Source organism: Neofelis nebulosa, chromosome 13 (genome assembly GCF_028018385.1).
Source record: "Neofelis nebulosa isolate mNeoNeb1 chromosome 13, mNeoNeb1.pri, whole genome shotgun sequence".
In the NCBI taxonomy this organism is placed as follows: domain Eukaryota; kingdom Metazoa; phylum Chordata; class Mammalia; order Carnivora; family Felidae; genus Neofelis; species Neofelis nebulosa.
Window position 1 is genome coordinate 28,502,015 of NC_080794.1, and position 18,034 is coordinate 28,520,048.

Sequence of the window (18,034 nt, forward strand, 5' to 3'; positions counted from 1 at the left end):
CAGGGACACGCGGTGTCACCAGGAGCCCGTGGCCTCAGTCCCAGAGAACCAAGGGACACTGCTCCCAAGCGCTCCCACACAGCAGAGCATTGTCACTCAGGGTCACTGGAAGCCCACGGCCCTGTTGATCAAGCTGGAGAGATACTACGTCAGACGTTTCACAAGGTCTTTTCTTTTGTCCCCAGTGTTTCTTTGTAATTCCAGATACCCCCACCGCAAACACGTAAGTAGTCTGTTCTTGCAAAGACTTCTTTCTTAAAAGTAGTCTATTCTTTTCTTGCAAAATACTTCTTCATTACTCTTTCCCATTACTCTTTCCCATTCTGATAGCAGAATAAGGTATTATTTTCCCAAAGCCCCATTTTTTGCTGTCCCTAAAGACCCATACAAAGACTTTTTTGAAGAGTTTTGTTATTAATCATAATGGGAAAGAATGGAATCTTTAAAAATCAAAGTTGAAGTGCTACAGATTTCAGAACCCTGTAAGGTCCTTATAATCCACTATCCTGGCCTATCCTGACTTACCCTTGAAAAGGCAACAGGACACTGCTTTGGCTTCTGACGTTTTTTTCTCCTACAGGAAAAATCAACCAAATCAACTCTTGCACCCGCAACCTCACAGAAGGCGGCCTTGGGTGCTTTTCCTTCCATAAATAGGGTGACCATGTTTTTTATTTGCCTGAGACATTCCCTGTTTGGGTTTGTTGTCCCAACGTCCCACCAATCGTGCACTTGTCCAAAGTGGATATTAAGTTGCATGGTCACATTATCCACAAGGCCCTTTTTTAAGCAGTTAGTTTGTAGATTTACTTCTGAAAATATGAAGAGTGCCCTTCCTCTCAAATAAGTAATTTTCCTCTTTGTGGCCCTTTCGACTAGATGATAATAGAAGCTGCCCAGCTAGGAATGACATCCCCTTACAATTAGGAATGTATGGGTCATTACAGATGACCATATCTTTACACACAACTATAAAATATGGAGAGCTGAAAATTACCAACACAATGAGTTCACCTCATTCTCTCCAAACACAGATCTGAATTCCAAAGTCATTAGGTACCCTTCCCCCAATGCACTCCTCTCTCTAATGCTTTACCATTTTGTGGTATAATTATCCCCTACTCACAGTGAGCGGCATGAACCTAGTAGAGTACCTGACTCATAAAAGAAATACACACAGGGAGCTCATCATCAGGCATATATTATTTCTCATGTAACACACACAGCTCTTAGACTCAGACCAAAATACTTACAGAAGCCATCACTTCATGAGAACAGAGGCAAGCCAGCCAATTTAAAATTGGACACTGATGTAGGAATATTTGATAAATACTAACTGGAGATGCATTTATTTATAATACTGAAGAAAAAGATCTAGGAAAAGTCATATTTAGCGATTGTCTGTAGAATTGACAATTGCTATTAAAGACCTTTCTCTTTGGAGAAGATATGATGTAGTCCTATCTATTATTCATCAAGGGATGTGCCCAGGAAGTGCTTAAGATATAACTATTATATGGTGATTAAAATACCTCAGAGTAGGAATGCTGTTTCCTTATTTATCCCCAGGTCCTTCTGGTAGTTTCATCATAGTTTTCTCTGATGCATGTGATGTACATAAAAATAGATGGAAACTAAAAAACGTTAAAGATTTCACAAGCAGTGGTTTGGTTAGAGAATGAATGAATGAATGAATGAATTTTAAAACTCCCAGAAAGTAAGAAGTACTACCCTTTGCCACCTCAACTGTTTGAAAGATAATATTTGGGTATCTCTCATTCAAGAGCTAACATCCCACCCTCCTTGGGCTCCCACAGTTGATGGATCCCCGCCTAATTGCCCAAGTGTAAGAGCTTCAGCTGAAGGTTGAATGGTGGCATTTCTGTTCTACCAATATTACTTCCCATGATAACTTCAACATTTAAGACTAATTATAAGTATCTCTTATCTCTAATATAATAAACAGATAATATTTAATAATTAATAAATATAAAATCAGTATTTGACATAGAACAGTCAATTTAGATAATATGAATAAATGTTAAAACATATTTTTCTTCTCATTATTCCCTACATTCGCCTTTTTAACTCTCTAAAGGGCCAAAGAAAGGAGATAATGAACTTGAAATAAGCTCTCTTACATAATAAACCTATTATTTTTTAAAATGTGATTTGCCCCAGAACAGGTAACTATTGTGGTTTCTGATATCCTCCTAGACTTTCTTTAAAAAATCCTATTAAAGAATCCTCTTGGTGCTTCCTTTATTCATGTGTTATCTTGTAGGTAATGCATTTAAAATGAACTTCATAGACTAGAACTGTATTTTAAATTACACACACACACACACACAAAAAGGGAGAAAAGAAACTGAAGTAAAGATGCTAAACAGAGGTGCAGCATTTGTCTAAATGAATAGGCCATAATCTACAAATAGCAGAAGCATCATATAATCATAAGAAGGAAATGGAATACAGAATCTGAAGACTCATTAGCTATATGACCTTGGGCAAGCCACTCAGTGTCCTTATCTATAAAACAAGTATAATAATAGCCAGCTAGTTTTTTTTTTTTTAGTTTTATTTATTTATTTATTTATTTATTTATTTATTTATTTATTTATTTATTTATTTATTTATAGAGGGAGAGAGAGCCAGGGGAAGGGCAGAGAGAAGGAGATAGAGAATCTGAGGCAGGCTCCATGCTGTCAGTGCAGAGCCAGACATGGGTTTCCACCGTGAGAACATGATCTGAGCTAAAATCAAGAGTCGGACCCTTAATCGACTAAGCCAGCCAGGTGCCCCACCCAGCTAGTTTTGTTTTGTTTTGTTTTGTTTTGCTTTGTTTTGTTTTGTCATTTTATTTTTTTTTATTTACATCCAAGTTAGTATATAGTGCAACAATGATTTCAGAAGTAGATTCCAGTGATTCATCCCCTATGTGTAACACCCAGTGCTCATCCCAACAAGTGTCTTCCTTAATGCCCCTTACCCATTTAGCCCACCCCCCCACCTATAAGCCCTCCAGCAACCCTCAGTTTGTTCTCTGTATTTAAGAGTCTCTTATGTTTTGTCCTCCTCCATGTTTTTATATTATTTTTGATTCCCTTCCCTTATGTTCATCTATTTGGTATCTTAAATTCCACATATGAGTGAAGTCATATATTTGTCTTTCTCTGACTGATTAATTTCATTTAACATAATACCCTCTAGTTCCATCCACATTGTTGCAAATGGCAAGATTTCATTCTTTTTGGTTGCTGAGTAGTACTCCATTGTATAAATACACCATATCTTCTTTAGCCATTTATCTGTCGATGAGCATTTGGGCTCTTTCCATACTTTGGCTATTGTGAATAACGCTGCTATAAACATTGGGGTTCAAGTGCCCCTTCAAAACAGCACACCTGTACCCCTTGGATAAATACCTAGTAGTGCAATCGCTGGGTCATAGGGTAGTTCTATTTTTAATTTTTTGAGGAACCTCCATACTGTTTTCCAGAGAGACTGTACCAGTTTGCATTCCCACCAGCAGTGCAAAAGAGATCCTCTTTCTCTGTATCCTCGTCAACATCTGTAATTGCCTGAGTTCTTAATTTTAGCCATTCTGACTGGTGTGAGGTGGTATCTCATTGTGGTTTTGATTTGTTTTTCCCTAATTATGAGTGATGTTGAGCATTTTTTCATGTGTCTGTTAGCCATCTGCATGTCTTCTTTGGAAAAAGTGTCTATTCATGTCTTTTGCCCATTTCTTCACTGGATTATTTGTTTTTTGGGTGTTGAGCTTGATAAATTCTTTATAGATTTTGGATAATAACCCTTTATCAGATATGTCATCTGCAAATATCTTCTCCCATTCTGTCGGTTGCCTTTTAGTTTTGCTGATTGTTTCCTTCGCTGTGCAAAAGCTTTTTATCTTGAGGAGATCCCAGTAGTTCATTTTTGTTTTTGCTTCCCTTGCCTCCAGAGACGTGTCGATTGAGTAGTTGCTGCAGCCAAGGTCAAAGAGGTTTTTTCCTGCTTTCTCCTCAAGGATTTTGATGGCTTCCTGTCTTACAGTTAGGTCTTTCATCCATTTTGAGTCTATTTTTGTGTGCGGTGTAAGAAAGTGGTCCAGGTTCATTTTTCTGCCTGTCATTGTGTCCAGTTTTCCCAGCACCACTTGCTGAAGAGACTGTCTTTATTCCATTGGATATTCTTTCCTGCTTTGTCAAAGATTAGTTAGCCATACATTTGTGGATCCATTTCTAGGTTCTCTATTCTCTTCCATTGATCTGAGTGTCTGTGTTTGTGTCAGTACCATACTGTCTTGATGATTACAGCTTTGTAATACATCTTGAAGTCTGGGATTGTGATACCTCCAGCTTTGGTTTTCTTTTTCAGGACTGCTTTGGAGATTCAGGGTCTTTTCTGTTTCCATACAAATTTTGAGATCATTTGTTCTAGCTCTGTGAAGAATGCTGGTGTTATTTTGATAGGGACTGCATTGAATATGTAGATTGCTTTGGGTAGTATTAACATTTTAACAATATTTGTTCTTCCAATCCATGAGCATGTAATCTTTTTTTACTTTTTTGTATCTTCTTCAATTTCTTTCATAAGCTTTCTATGGTTTTCAGTGTTTTCTATAGTTTTCAGATTTGAGGGTATTAAGCCAGCCCTGCATCCCAGGTAAAAATCCCACTTGATCATGGTGAATAATTCTTTTAATTTATTGTTGAATCTCGTTGGCTAGTATCTTCTTGAGAATTTTTGCATCCATGGTCATCAGGGAAATTGCTCTATAGTTCTCCTTTTTAGTGGGTCTTTGTCTGGTTTTGGAATCAAGGTAATGCTGGCCTCACAAAATGAGTTTGGAAGTTTTCCTTTCATTTCTAATTTTTGGAATAGCTTCAAAACAATAGGTTTTAACTCTTCTTTACATGTTTGGTAGAATTCCCCTGGAAAGCCATCCAGCCCTTGTTTTTTGGGAGATTTTTGATTACTAATTCAATTTCTTTATTGGTTATGAGTCTGTTCAAATTTTCTATTTCTTCTTGTTTCAATTTTGGTAGTTTATATGTATCTAGGAATTTTTCCATTTCTTCCAGATTACCCAATTTATTGGTAAATAATATTGGCTCATAATATTCTCTTATTATTGTTTGTATTCCTTCATTGTTGTGATCTCTCCTCTTTCATTCTTGATTTTATTTATTTGGGTCCTTTCCTTTTTCTTTTTGATAAAACTCACTAGAGGGCTATCAATTTTAATTCTTTCAAAGAACCAGTTCCTGGTTTCATTGATCTGTTCTACTGTTTTTGTTTTGTTTTCTTTTGTTTTAATTTCAATAGATTTGATTTCTGCTCTAATCCTTATTATTTCCTGTTTTCTGCTGGTTTTGGGTTTTATTTGCTATTCTTTTTCCAGCTCTTTAAGGCGTAAGGTTAGGTTGTGTATCTGAGATCTTTTTTCCTTCTTTAGGAAGGCCTGGATTGCTATATACCTCCCTCTTATAACTACCTTTGCTGTGTCCCAGAAATTTTGCCCTGTGGTGTTATAATTCTCATTGAATCCCATTTACTTTTTAATTTCCTCTTTAATTTCTTGGTTAACCCATTCATTCTTTAGTAGGATGTTCTTTAGTCTCCAAGTATTTGTTGTCTTTCCAGTTTTTTTCTTGTGGTTGATTTCGAGTTTCATAGCATTATGGTCTGAAAATATGCATGGTATGATCTCGATCTTTTTGTACTGTACTTGTTGAAGGCTGATTTGTGTCCCAGTATGTGATCTATTCTGGAGAATGTTCCATATGCACTCAAGAAGAATGTGTATTCTGCTGCTTTAGGATGAAACGTTCTGAATTTATCTGTGAAGTTCATCTGGTCCAGTGTATCATTCAAAGCCATTGTTTCCTTGTTGATTTTCTGCTTAGATGATCTATCCATTGTTATAACTGGAGTGTTGAAGTCCCCTATTATTATGGTATTATTGTCAATGAGTTTCTTTATGTTTGTGATTAATTGATTTATATATTTGGGTGTTGCGCATTGGGGGCATTAACGTTTACAATTGTTGGGTCTTCCTGGTGTTTAGAACTTTTAATTATGATATAATGCCCTTCTTCATCTCTTGTTTCAATCTTTATTTTATAATCTAGATTATCTGATATCATTATGACTACTCCAGCTTTCTTTTGATGACAATTAGCATGATAGATGGTTCTCCATCCCCTTACTTTCAATCTGAAGGTGTCTTTAGGTCTAAAATAGGTCTCTTGTAAACAGCATATAGATGGATATTGTTTTCTTATCCATTCTGTTACCCTATGTCTTCTGATTGGAGCATTGAGTCCATTGACGTTTTAGAGTGAGTACTGAAAGATATGAATTTATTGCCATTGTATTGCCTATAGAGTTGGATTTTCTGGTGGTGTTCTCTGGTCCTTTCTAGTCTTTGTTGTTTTTGGTCTTTTTGTTTTGTTTCATCTTTTCTCCCCTCCGAGAGTCCCCCTTAAAATTTCTTGCAGCACTGGTTTAGTGGTCACAAACTCCTTTAGTTTTTGTTTGTTCTGGGAAAGTCTGTATCTCTCCTTCTATTTTGAATGACAACCTTGCTATATAAAGAATTCTTGCCTGCATATTTTTCTGATTCAGCACATTGAATTTATCCTGTCACTCCTTTCTGGCATGCCAAATTTCTGCTGTGAGCATGATCTGTCTTCTCTTGTAGGTTAAGGACTTTTTCTTCCCTTGCTCCTTTCATAATTCTTTCCTTTCTGTATACTTTGTGAATTTGACTATGATATGCCTTGTTGATGGTCTTTTTTTGTTGAATCTAATGAGAGTTTTCTGTGCTTCCTGGATTTTGATGTCTTTGTCTTTCTCCAGGTTAGGAAAGTTTTCTGCTATGATTTGCTCACATATACCTTCTACCTCTTTTTCTCTCTCTTCATCTTCTGGGCCCCCTATGATTCAGATGTTATTCCTTTTTAATGAGTCACTGAATACTCTAATTCTTATATTGTACTCTTTTGCCTTAATTTCTGTCTTTTTATCTGCTTCATTATTCTCCGTAAGCTTGTCCTCTATGTCACTGATTCGCTGCTCTGCTTCATCCATCCTTGCCACCATGGCAGCCATTTGAGATTGCATCTCAGTTATAGCATTTTTAATTTCATCCTGACAAGATTTTACTTCTTTTATCACCACATAAATTGATTCTATGCTCATTTCAACCCCAGCTAGTATTCTTATTATCATGATTCTAAATTCTGGTTCAGACATATTGCTTATTCTGTGTTGATTAAGTCCCTGGCTGTCATTTCTTCCTGTTCTTTCTTTTGGGGTGAATTCCTTCTTTTTGTCATTTTGGAGGAAGAAAAAGAATTAACAAAATAAAAAATTTAAATAAAAAAATTAAAAACAACACAAAAAATTAAATAAAGGATGCTATATCCTAGGTGTATTTTGGTCTGGCTGTTGAAAGAAGCTTGATAGAATAGAGAAAAAAGGGAAAGAAAAGAAGAAAAAAGGGGAAAAAAAGGAAAATGTTTAAATTTTTTTTTAAATGAACACAATAAAATAGAATAAGATTAAATGCTGAAAGTAAAATAGAATTTAAAAATTACAAAAAAAATGTAGTAGAAAAAATAAAAATCTTTTTTATAAAAATGGAAAATAAAAATGTTTTTCTCTGTCTGTATTCAAGAATAAGAAAAGAAAAAAATTGAATAGATGAACCAGCGAATAGAGTGAACTATGAATGAAATTACATCCAGTTTCCCCTAAAAGCCAAACTCTTAAGCACTTTATAGTCTGTAAACTAAGCAGATGGAGAGACTTGTGCTCTTCCTCTAGAACTTGGTTGACACAGTTGGACGGGGCTTAGTATAATGGCTCCATTCTCCACTAGAAGACACTGCTTAGCTTAATGGAGTGGATCATTGTGGTACGTGTACGCATGTATGTGCATGCATGGGAAGGGTGAAAATGGCATCACCAGCTACCCAGTCTCTAGCATGAGAATTCTGTGCTTTTGCCAAATGGCAATCAAGCACTCCTCCTTTGTCTCCTGCTTCCATCCACTCCCCACTTCTACACTGTCCACCACCAAGCCATCAGCCTGCCAGGTGGAACCTTCCTTCTGAATTTTATCTCAGATGGGGCTGTGTTTCCAAACCCCTCACTTATTAGGGCCCTGTGGCTTGAGCCTGCTCCAACCCTCTAGGGGAGGATCCACCCAAGCAGTGGCCAGGCACTGACCTGTCCCTGGGAATGTTCGCACAACTACACTGCTGCAGATGCCCAGAGACTGTGGTTGGGTGCTAGACCGCCCCAGAAAAAGTTTGTGCGATTGTGTAGCTGCAGCATTTCAGGGATTATGGTAAATCACAACACATATCTGGTGCCAGGCTTCAGTGAACCCTTAACATCCTTGTTCTATTACCAGCAAATGTGGCTGTTCTCCGGGATCAGCTGGGACCTTTGCCTGTGGGGAGGCCACACAGCCTCTACCAAATGTCCTCCCAGCAGAGAAACTGCCTCTCCCCATGCATCCTGAGGACCCCTCGGACCTCACTGTCTGCTCCTAGGGATTCACCCTTCCCACCAGAGCTCCACCAGATATCAAGCTGTGGGGTTTCAGACTCTGCACTTCCCTGCTTATAGAGTCCTAATGGTATTTATTCCCTCTCCTGACTCTTTATCCCCGTTTGTAGAGTCCTAATGGTATTGAAACCCTCTCCTTTCTCCTTTCTCCTTTCTCCCTTTTTTGTTCAGTCCCTTATGGGTGTTTTCACACTTTCTCTTTCTTTCCAGCTGCTTTCAGGGGAGGTGCTTTTCCTGTACTCTTCCCCAGTCTCTGTCCTCTCTCCACAAGCAAAAACAGCCCCCTAACCTCCGCAGCTTCTCTCTCCCCCACTTCACCTCTCCATGCCATGTACCTGCTGAGTTCTATGGCTCAAGTTATGCAGATTGTTGTGTTAATCCTCAGATTAATTTTATAGGTGTGCAAAATGATTTGGTACTGATCTAACTCCATTTCAGGGACAAGAGAAGCAGAAAACTTCCATGCTGCTCTGCCATCTTGGCCTCTGTCTAGTTTTTTAGAAATTGTTGGGAGACTCAAATGAGATAAGATTTGTGAGAGTGCTTTATAAACTGGTTATCCCACACAAACATGAGGAACTGCTACTCATACGAAGGAAACATCAGCACCTATGGGCAGTTGTACAGGACCCACAGAACACTGAGAACTGAATGAGAAAAGCTTATGTGAGTAGGATTGGCTATAGTCAAGATATATCACCTACCACTGAAAAATAATTAGTACCTATATTAAAAATAAAGAAAAACAAATAAATAAAAATCCTACTGGAAAATGGTCAAAAGTTATGGTAGGCATACTGTAGGAGATTACACCCAAATGGCAAATAAAATGTGAAAAGTTGCTCAACTTTATTATCAGTTTTAGTCTGTACATTTGCAAATTACCAATTTACAGATTAAGATCCCAATAAGATCAATTGATCTCTTAATCTATTTTGTGGTTACTAGATTGGTAAATATTAAGGAGCTTGATAACTAAGAACTGGTGAAGTTATAGGTCAAAAGGATATTATACACTGATAGAGGAAATGTAAATTTGCTCAATCACTTTGGAGAAAAATTCAGAACTATTCTGTAAAGTTAAAAATGTATATACCAAGCCATTCCACTTTTATATACAAATATCCTTAGGGAAATTCTTACAGATATGTACCAGAAACATTGTTTGTAATAGCAAAAATATAAAACAATCCAAATATTCATTTCAGGACAATGAATAAAAAAAAATTGTGGTGGTGTACCCAATGAAATATGTCAGTAAAAATGAATAAACCATAGATACACATAACATCATGGCTGAATCTTGGAAATATTGAATGAAGAAAGAAAGTTGCAGAAGAGTATTAGAATATATAATTTTTATAATGCTAAATAAGAGAGAATCTAAACAACATATTGTTTAGGAACATGTTCATATGATAAAGCTTATATTTAAAAAGGAAGAGAGTGCTAAAAAGAAAACTCAGCATAGTGACTATCTCTGGGAAAAAGGCAAGGGGATGGGATGGAGACAGAGCATGCAGATATAAAACTACTAGTAATGTTTTAATTCTTAAGCTGGGTAATGGGTTCCCAGGTATTTATTTTAATGTTTACTTAAAAACTTACATATATATTGCATATATTCTTTTGTGTGCCTCAAACATGTCATAATAAGAAATCATTATAAGATATTTGAAATATTCTTGTACAGGTTAAACAATGGTGATAATGTACAGTATTTTAGAAGATTCTTACTTGGCAAAATAACAATATATTTTTGGCTTCCAAAATTGGACTTACATTTGATTCATTTCTAGTACATTCTACTATGTGAAACTCTGAAAGTACAGCTGTAATGCATTGGTTAGTGGCTATGCCCAGTGAGAGATGAGAACTGGCCACATGGATTTATCTGTGAACACTTAAGAGCCACTGCTTGGGAGCTTGAGTGGCAGGTAGGAGAGGTAAAATTTGTAGAGGATAAGAGTTTTGTCAGCAGATGGGGACAAAGTGAAGTTCCATTGGCGTTCTTACTGTCAATGTGTTACTGCATATTACACATAGGCCTAAGGACATTCAAATGGCATTAAAATCAGAAGGCTCCTAAAAGAAAGCTGGAGTAGCCATACTTATATCAGACAAACTAGACTTTAAATTAAAGGCTGTAACAAGAGATGAAGAAGGGCATTATATAATAACTACAGGGTCTATCCATCAGGAAGAGCTAACAATTATAAATGTCTATGCGCCGAATACCGGAGCCCCCAAATATATAAAACAATTACTCATAAACATAAGCAACCTTATTGATAAGAATGTGGTAATTGGAGGGGACTTTAACACTCCACTTACAGAAATGGATAGATCATCTAGACACACGGTCAATAAAGAAACAAGGGCCCTGAATGATACATTGGATCAGATGGACTTGACAGATATATTTAGAACTCTGCATCCCAAAGCAACAGAATATTCTTTCTTCTCGAGTGCACATGGATCATTCTCCAAGATAGATCATATACTGGGTCACAAAACAGCCCTTCATAAGTTTACAAGAATTGAAATTATACTATGTGTACTTACAGACCACAATGCTATGAAGCTTGAAATCAACCACAGGAAAAAGTCTGGAAAACCTCCAAAAGCATGGAGGTTAAAGAACACCCTACTAACGAATGAGTGGGTCAACCAGGCAATTCGAGAAGAAATTAAAAAATATATGGAAACAAACGAAAATGAAAATACAACAATCCAAATGCTTTGGGACGCAGCGAAGGCAGTCCTGAGAGGAAAATACATTGCAATCCAGGCCTATCTCAAGAAACAAGAAAAATCCCAAATACAAAATCTAACAGCACACCTAAAGGAAATAGAAGCAGAACAGCAAAGGCAGCCTAAACCCAGCAGAAGAAGAGAAATAATAAAGATCAGAGCAGAAATAAACAATATAGAATCTAAAAACACTGTAGAGCAGATCAACAAAACCAAGAGTCGGTTTTTTGAAAAAATACACAAAATTGACAAACCTCTAGCCAGGCTTCTCAAAAAGAAAAGGGAGATGACCCAAATAGATAAAATCATGAATGAAAATGGAATTATTACAACCAATCCCTCAGAGATACAAACAATTATCAGGGAATACTATGAAAAATTATATGCCAACAAATTGGACAACCTGGAAGAAATGGACAAATTCCTAAACACCCACACTCTTCCAAAACTCAAGCAGGAGGCAATAGAAAGCTTGAACAGACCCATAACCAGCGAAGAAATTGAATCGGTTATCAAAAATCTCCCAACAAATAAGAGTCCAGGACCAGATGGCTTCCCAGGGGAGTTCTACCAGACGTTTAAAGCAGAGATAATACCTATCCTTCTCAAGCTATTCCAAGAAATAGAAAGGGAAGGAAAACTTCCAGACTCATTCTATGAAGCCAGTATTACTTTGGTTCCTAAACCAGACAGAGACCCAGTAAAAAAAGAGAACTACAGGCCAATATCCCTGATGAATATGGATGCAAAAATTCTCAATAAGATACTAGCAAATCGAATTCAACAGCATATAAAAAGAATTATTCACCATGATCAAGTGGGATTCATTCCTGGGATGCAGGGCTGGTTCAACATTCGCAAATCAATCAACGTGATACATCACATTAATAAAAAAAAAAAGAGAAGAACCATATGATCCTGTCAATTGATGCAGAAAAGGCCTTTGACAAAATCCAGCACCCTTTCTTAATAAAAACCCTTGAGAAAGTCGGGATAGAAGGAACATACTTAAAGATCATAAAAGCCATTATGAAAAGCCCACAGCTAGCATCATCCTCAATGGGGAAAAACTGAGAGCTTTTTCCCTGAGATCAGGAACACGACAGGGATGCCCACTCTCACCGCTATTGTTTAATATAGTGTTGGAAGTTCTAGCATCAGCAATCAGACAACAAAAGGAAATCAAAGGCATCCAAACTGGCAAAGATGAAGTCAAGCTTTCGCTTTTTGCAGATGACATGATATTATACATGGAAAATCCGATAGACTCCACCAAAAGTCTGCTAGAACTGATACATGAATTCAGCAAAGTTGCAGGAAACAACATCAATGTACAGAAATCAGTTGCATTCTTATACACTAACAATGAAGCAACAGAAAGACAAATAAAGAAACTGATCCCATTCACAATTGCACCAAGAAGCATAAAATACCTAGGAATAAATCTAACCAAAGATGTAAAAGATCTGTATGCTGAAAACTATAGAAAGCTTATGAAGGTAATTGAAGAAGATATAAAGAAATGGAAAGACATTCCCTGCTCATGGATTGGAAGAATAAATATTGTCAAAATGTCAATACTACCCAAAGCTATCTACACATTCAATGCAATCCCAATCAAAATTGCACCAGCATTCTTCTCGAAACTAGAACAAGCAATCCTAAAATTCATATGGAACCACAAAAGGCCCCGAATAGCCAAAGTAATTTTGAAGAAGAAGACCAAAGCAGGAGGCATCACAATCCCAGACTTTAGCCTCTACTACAAAGCTGCCATCATCAAGACAGCATGGTATTGGCACAAAAACAGACACATAGACCAATGGAATAGAATAGAAACCCCAGAACTAGACCCACAAACGTATTCCCAACTAATCTTTGACAAAGCAGGAAAGAACATCCAATGGAAAAAAGACAGTCTCTTTAACAAATGGTGCTGGGAGAACTGGACAGCAACATGCAGAAGGTTGAAACTAGACCACTTTCTCACACCATTCACAAAAATAAACTCAAAATGGATAAAGGACCTGAATGTGAGACAGGAAACCATCCAAACCCTAGAGGAGAAAGCAGGAAAAGACCTCTCTGACCTCAGCCGTAGCAATCTCTTACTCGACACATCCCCAAAGGCAAGGGAATTAAAAGCAAAAATGAATTACTGGGACCTTATGAAGATAAAAAGCTTCTGCACAGCAAAGGAAACAACCAACAAAACTAAAAGGCAACCAACGGAATGGAAAAAGATATTTGCAAATGACATATCGGACAAAGGGCTAGTATCCAAAATCTATAAAGAGCTCACCAAACTCCACACCCGAAAAACAAATAACCCAGTGAAGAAATGGGCAGAAAACATGAATAGACACTTCTCTAAAGAAGACATCCGGATGGCCAACAGGCACATGAAAAGATGTTCAATGTTGCTCCTTATCAGGGAAATACAAATCAAAACCACACTCAGATATCACCTCACGCCAGTCAGAGTGGCCAAAATGAACAAATCAGGAGACTATAGATGCTGGAGAGGATGTGGAGAAATGGGAACCCTCTTGCACTGTTGGTGGGAATGCAAATTGGTGCAGCCACTCTGGAAAGCAGTGTGGAGGTTCCTCAGAAAATTAAAAATAGACCTACCCTATGACCCAGCAATAGCACTGCTAGGAATTTACCCAAGGGATACAGGAGTACTGATGCATAGGGGCACTTGTACCCCAATGTTTATAGCAGCACTCTCAACAATAGCCAAATTATGGAAAGAGCCTAAATGTCCATCAACTGATGAATGGATAAAGAAATTGTGGTTTATATACACAATGGAATACTACGTGGCAATGAGAAAGAATGAAATCTGGCCTTTTGTAGCAACGTGGATGGAACTGGAGAGTGTGATGCTAAGTGAAATAAGCCATACAGAGAAAGACAGATACCATATGGTTTCACTCTTATGTGGATCCTGAGAAACTTAACAGAAACCCATGGGGGAGGGGAAGGGGAAAAAAAAAAAAAAGAGGTTAGAGTGGGAGAGAGCCAAAGCATAAGAGACTCTTAAAAACTGAGAACAAACTGAGGGTTGATGGGGGGTGGGAGGAAGGGGAGGGTGGGGGATGGGTATTGAGGAGGGCACCTTTTGGGATGAGCACTGGGTGTTGTATGGAAACCAAGTTGACAATAAATTTCATATATTGAAAAAAAATAAATTAAAAAAAATCAGAAGGCTCCTTACTGAGCAAGCAAATCAATCAGAGGAATTAGTTAATGACTTGAATCAGTGGTCCTCAAGCTGCGGGACACAAAGTCTTTCCAAAGTTTTAATGGGCTTGGGCAGTTTTACAGCAATCACTGTCAAGATCTTCAACTTATATTCCCCATCCTAAAATTGATTTAAGTAAGGTGTCTGTTGTCTGGGTCTTACATTGATTCCCCTTGCACAACTACCTTCTCCCAAATGACAAAAGAAAGGTCACTGTTAAGCAACCCTACAGCATTGTTCCAGGCTATAAAAACTATCTGGGGGCCAAAGGGACAATTAAATTCATTGATGTTGACATTGCTATAAGCAATGAATGAGGAGCTCAGTGCTTGCTTGTATAAAAATGAAAAGCAGATGTAGACTTGATGTTGAAAATGGGCTCATTTTGGCATTATTTAACATTTGCCCATGGATACATAAACTGAAGGAAAAAAGGGCTCATCTATCTCATTATGAGATTCATTTCCAGGAAAATGTTACTTTTGATGTTCGATGTTGATCCATTATCATTTGTAATGTGCTTATTTTGTTATCAATTTTATACTACTACTAATTTTAATATTGCAATCCAAAAAAAAACCCTCTTGACCATTAAGTCTTTCAGTCACATGAAATGCAAAAATGTATAAAATTCCAATTTACATTTATATGCTTGCTGAAGAGAAACATGATAGGATGAGCAATGAAGACCTCAAGCATAACAATATTTTATATAAGCATAAAATTCTGTGAAGAAAGTGGAATACAAATAGAAGTTCAAGTAGGAAAAGGAACAATGTAAAATTTCCAATTTAGAGATAAAGCTGTTCATGTATTTTCTAAATGGATGATAGTGGCTGAGTATCCCATCTTTAACATTTTGGATTCTATTAGGTAAGTTAATAAATATTTAAATTTTAAACTGTAATTATTTTAAATATACCAGCAATCACATCCTTTATAACTATTTAAATATATGCTAAAGCATAAGAGATGCCACCTTAAAAATTAAGGGGTAAAAAGTTTTTAACAATTCTTTTAGGAGTGTTGCACAAATATTTTTGCAAACTGCTGATGTAGTATGATGCTATAACATCACACTGCATGACGTGGATGTGTCTATGTCTGACAGAGGCGCCCTTGCAAATTCACTTCCTCAAATTTTTCTCTGATGCTGCTCCCTCTGCTTCCCACCATCCCTCACTGTCCCTCTTACCTACTTCAAGTTTCCCAGACAGACTCAGGTCCTTCTCTAGGAAATTTTTTCTTTAGGTGCATGAATACCATCAATTAGATGAAGGACAAATTTTTCTCTTCCTGTTTTGGTTCTAGAAATGGTTTTCTTCGTAAAAGTTCACCATTGTTTTCTCCTTCTCAAGAGTATCTTGGCTATTACTGGGCCTCTGATCTCTCATGTAAAAGTTTTAATAGATTTTCTCAAGTTCTGAAGAAACAAAAAAGAAGTCTGTTGGAATTTTTATCATAATTGTGCTGAATTTAACTTTTTTTTTTTTTTTTTATTTAGAGAGAGAGCTTGCACATGATCAGGGGATAGGGGGTGTGGAGAGAGAGAGATTGAATCTCAAGCAGGCTCCATGCTCCCTGGAGCCTGATCCCACGACCTTGGGATCATAACCTGAGCCAAAATCAAGAGTTTAATGCTCGGGATGCCTGGGTGGCTCAGTCGGTTGAGCATCTGACTTTGACTCACGTCATGATCTCCCAGTTCATGGGTTCGAGCCCCAGGTTTGGCTCTGTGCTGACAGCACAGAGCCTGGATCCCACTTCAAGTTCTTTGTCTTCCTCTCTCTCTGTCCTTCCCCCATGCATTCTCTCTCTCTCTCTCTCTCTCTCTCTCTCTAGTGAACAAACATTAAAAAAATTTTAAGAGTCTGATGTTCAACCACCTGAGCCACCCAGGTGCCCCTTAACATTATATTGAATTTAGAAGGAACTTATATCTTTAGGGTATTGAGCATTCCTATCCATGAACATCACAAACACTGCAAATTTAGATCTTCCTCAATGTCTTTCAGTAGGAGTTTTATACTTTTTTCCATATAGGCTCTGCATGTCTTTGTTCCATATTTTTTTTATTTCTTGTATCTCTTCGTACTATTTTAAATAATTGCTTTGAAAATATGTTTTCTGTTTGTGGCTAGTGTATTAAAATAACCCTTTTTTTGTTTGTTGGTATTATATCCAAATACCAATTTATCCTTCATAAATTAAATTCTCTCATTAGTTCTAATTAAATGGTAGGCTTGCAGAGGGCAGCAGGCAGGATTCAACTGAGTGTTCATTATAACAATGTTGTTTCTTTTGTTTCTAACTCTTGTTATTCTTTTCCTGACCTATTGCAGTTGCTAGGGCAGGCCACTAATAGAGTGTTAAATAGAAGCATGCTTCTAAGGCATGCTTGTCTTCTTTCTGATTTTAAAAGAAATGTTTCTAACATTTAACAACTTTATTTCACTACCCATGTATCTTGCTACTTTGAATTTATGCCCTTCATCCTTAAGCATTAACTCTTTAAAAATTGCCTCTCCTCTGTTTTCTGTATTCTGTCATTTAGGAACTACAATTAGACATAGGTTAAATCTTATTCTTTTGTCTTTATCTCCTAGCCTTTATTTTATGTTCTCCATTTTCTTTCCTCTTTGTGCTGAATTCTGAGTATGTTTTCCATCTTGCTATTTCTTTTTCAGTGTCTAATTTTCTCTTAAATTCAACCACTGAGTTTCTTTATTTCAACAATCACATTTTTCATTTATAACAGTTCCATTTTAGTTACTTTTTGGTATCTTCCTTGTCATGTTGGGTAATCTTTTGTTGCCTATGAATTCCTATGATTCTATTTTAATTTAAATCTTTTTCATAGTTACTCTATATTCTGTATCCAGTCATTCTACTCTTTGTAGCTTTTGAGGATATTAATTTGATGTTTCCACAGACATTTACTCATGGTGACTTGTTTCCTTGTGTTTTGTAACCTTTAACTGGATGTTCATATGTAGCTAATCTCAACTTTCTTCAAGGGAGTATTTGCATTTGCTATAAGGCTCTCATCACCTGAGACCCGTTAGCCAAGATTCCCAGGTTTAATATAAAAATCTCAGCTGCAGGTTCATCGACTTGCCACTGACAGAACAAATCCATTTGTGTATGTGCCTGGGAATGTGTTTCAACTCATGTTTGGCTGGTGGTTTTGTTGTTATTCTATTTTTAGCCCCTAAAGATATTTCTTCTTTACTGAGATCTCAGCAATGGTGCGAAAGTTATACTTCATGAAAAACTTATATTTCACCCAAACTTGTTCAATAGTGAGAGGAATCACTGTTCATGAAATCCACCATACTGCTGATATTGAAGCCCACAGGAAAGGGTATTTTAACACCAAAAATATAAGAAGTCTGTAATATTCTTCACTGAAAAATAAAGAGCAGTCTTAAATTGCACACATCT

The 18,034-nt window shown here is 37.0% G+C and overlaps 1 long non-coding RNA gene across 1 annotated transcript in view; it reads left to right on the forward strand.

Annotated features, from left to right (window-relative positions):
• The window catches only part of LOC131492710 (uncharacterized), a 46,281-nt gene that overhangs the window by 291 nt on the left and 27,956 nt on the right, over window positions 1-18,034 (forward strand). Inside the window, exon 2 of the long non-coding RNA XR_009252251.1 lies at window positions 186-223. This is a non-coding gene — a long non-coding RNA (uncharacterized LOC131492710). The remainder of the gene's footprint in view (window positions 1-185; window positions 224-18,034) is intronic.